Source organism: Haematobia irritans, chromosome 2 (genome assembly GCF_050003625.1).
Source record: "Haematobia irritans isolate KBUSLIRL chromosome 2, ASM5000362v1, whole genome shotgun sequence".
Taxonomy (NCBI): Eukaryota; Metazoa; Arthropoda; class Insecta; order Diptera; family Muscidae; genus Haematobia; species Haematobia irritans.
The window spans coordinates 131,266,341-131,269,622 of record NC_134398.1 but is presented as its reverse complement, the minus strand read 5'-3'; the positions used below and the strand labels follow the sequence as shown (position 1 = coordinate 131,269,622).

At 26.6% G+C, this 3,282-nt stretch overlaps 1 long non-coding RNA gene across 1 annotated transcript; it reads left to right on the top strand.

The window, feature by feature from the left end:
• The first annotated feature begins 370 nt into the window (after positions 1 to 370).
• LOC142224020 (uncharacterized) lies at positions 371 to 1,427 on the top strand. Its single transcript, XR_012719000.1, has 4 exons — positions 371 to 484; positions 879 to 944; positions 1,074 to 1,148; positions 1,243 to 1,427. It is a non-coding gene; the product is annotated as an uncharacterized LOC142224020 (long non-coding RNA).
• Positions 1,428 to 3,282: the final 1,855 nt, after the last annotated feature.

Genomic DNA, 3,282 nt, shown 5'->3' with positions numbered 1-3,282 from the left:
ATATTCAATTCCAGATGAATTTGGAAAATTTTTGTAATATCTCAGCGTATAGTTTATTCATAAACTGGTAAGTATTTTTTTAATATGGCTTTCTTTTGAAAAGAATATTTTTTATGTATATTATTATTTGTTAATTATTTTTTTTTTTTTTGGAAACCAGTTTAATGTTTTTCTTTGTTGTAAAAGCGATATTTAATTTCAGAGCAACTCCACACGGATTAAAACAAATTTAAAAAGGTAGAGAATTGGTAAGTTTTCTTTTAAAAATTGGCTTTCTTTCAACTAGAATATTTACGTTTTTATGACCTTTTTATCATCAAAATTACAGGTTTTTAATACCTTATTTTAGTATTTCTTTAATTAATTTTTTTTGGAAACTAATGTAATATTTTTAATGTAAAAATAAATATTTAATTTCAGAATAACCCCTTAAAATTTGGACAAATTTTTAGTACTCCTTTGCCTGTAATTTAATAGTGAATTGGTAAGTTTTCTTTAACTTTCTTTTAACCCTGGACAGCCATCCTTATTTTTTGTACATTAACGTCATCCTTCGTCATTTTGACTACGGCTGATTTCAAGACGATATAATTTTCATCGTGAACGAAAAAGTGAACCAAACTTGCATTTATTTTCTTATTCAATTTGGTTTTAAGTAGTATAAAACAAAAATTCATAAAACGAATTAGTATAACTTAAATTTACCATTTCCCAATAGACTAAAATGCATTTTAAATCGAAAATGAAATTACGTGTCGTCATTTTGATGACTGTCTAGGAATATCAAGAATATTTGGTTTTTTATGCATATTATTTTTTTTTTTTCATTAGATTTTTTGAAAAGTTATTTAATAATTTTATTTAATATTTAATTTCAGAGTAACCCAAATAAATTTGGACAACTTTTTATATTTCCCCTCAGCGTACAATTTAATAGAGAATTGGTAAGTTTTATATTAAAACTTTGGCTTTCTTTCAACTAGAATATTTATTTTATTATATCTTTCACATCGATAACAACACAGTTTTATGAGTTTATTTAGAATACTTCATTATTTCTCTAATTGTTTCAGGTACAAATTTTATGAGATACGTTTTCCAAAGAAAAGTTAAATTCCTTACACCATTGATAAAATGCCCCAAATATTGTAAGTTACAAGCTAAAATGAAGAATTAAAAATTATATTTCATTACATGGTATTAATTTTTAACAATTTTCATTATTGTTTCCATTTTTTCCAGCAAGATATGTGAAAAAATTACCTACGATGAATAAAAAAAGGATAAGTCAAAATGTCCAAACAGCGGGTTCAAATGAACTACTCTCTTTTCCATGTGGTCATAATTTTTATTCACAAAAAACATTGTATTAAGAACTTTCATCATAAGTTTTTATAATAAAGTACTTTTGCTTAAAGATAGTTTAATTTTAATGTATGAAAATTCTCATAATAGTAAAACGGTTTGTTGTTCCTTTAATTATTTAATTTCTCTATACTGTGGAATGATTGATTTAAAAATAGTCTAGTCGTCGACATTTTAAAGAGACTGTTAACCAATTTTTATTATCGGGTTTCCCACAAAATAAGCAAGTAAACCAAAATAATACTGACTTTTTAACTTGGTAGGTGTATATAAATCTTATGGTGTTGTAAAAATGAACTAAACTACAATGTTATAGATGAACTAAAATTTAAGAAAATTATAAACTAGACAAGTTGAAAAAAATCTTAAGGGCTAAATCATGGTCAATATTACTACAGTTTAGTTCATTTTGCAATGAAAAAGGGTTCACTGTTTTTTCAGTGCGATTTATGTGCATATTTAAGTATAAACAGATAAGGATGGAACAAAGTTTCGGAGAGAGTTATCATGGTAGTAGTTTGTGACCCAAGAACAATACTAGAGGATATTAATTGCTACAAAGATGGGAATATGACAAAACTGCGGGCATATATGGTGGACTCCAGCGTTGCCACTACGAATTTTTATTTTGGACCAACATTTTTCCATAATCGGACCAAAATTCCCTCCAGCGGACCAAATTTCCAATTTCTAAGAAAACTGCTTTAAAAAATATTTTATTGTTGTACATAGTGATTTTATTAAAAAAAATAAAGTAAATCAGAAAGGATTGATATGAAAAAATTGACTTTTTGAAAAGGTTTAATTTTAAAGTCAATTTTAGTTGACATCAACGCGAATTTGTCATTCGATTTGCTGTGATTGAAATGGTATCTAATCACACAATGAAAACAAAAAAAAAAATATTCACAGCTCCAAAGATGTTGTCTTTACGCTAATGATTTTGATATTGATTCCCAACCAAAGAAGCAGAAAATTGAAGTGAGGACACATTGACGTCACAAATATCTTTTACTCAACTGTCAATAATATTAAAGACGATGTAATTGATTGAAAAATTTTTCAGAAATATTAAAGCCATTTTGACTTTAGGAAAAAGGAAATTTTCTTTCATGTTAGGATCAGGGCTGTGGAGTCGAGCCAATTTTGCTCGACTCCGACTCCGACTCCGGAGTCGACTCCGGGTAATATAACTAAATCTCATTTTAATACCACTAATTTGAGGTTCTATTGTGGGGGTACCGTAAGTGGATCGATATAAAGTATCATATTTATTTATGTGTGCAAAAAAAGGTTTTATTTCACATTAGATGTCAATTGAACTCTATATTTCAAATTTAAGGCAATGTTTAAAAAATAAAATAATGATATAAATACCCATCATAATATGAGAAGATACCAACAGTATATGTTATGTATTTGTGGACCAAAATTATTGATACTATCTCAAATCCTTTAAATTTGTTACGAGCTATATAAAGGTTTATATTCCCATATGCATGAATTTGAATCTGAATCGATTTAGACAAAATTGTGTATACTTCTACAAAATCTATGTACTTAAAATTTAAATCTAACGTTATGGGACGTAACACAATTTTAACAAAAAATAAAAATGCAAGGAAAGTCTAAAAACGGGCGGGCCGTTTATAAGATACTCTGCACAACTTTGTATTTAGATCTATATTTTGATAAAATCTCTTCTACAAAATCTCGGGCAGTATTTGGGAAATATTTATAATTGTTTTGACAATTTCGCAAAAATGCATTTATGCATTTATTATTAATCAAATTTCGACCAAATATATAGAAATAAAATTGTGAATAAAATTTTTATAGAAATAAAATTTGGCGAAATTGTAAAAAAAAATTGAGAAAATTTGCTATAGAAATAAAAGTTGACAATTTTTTCTTATA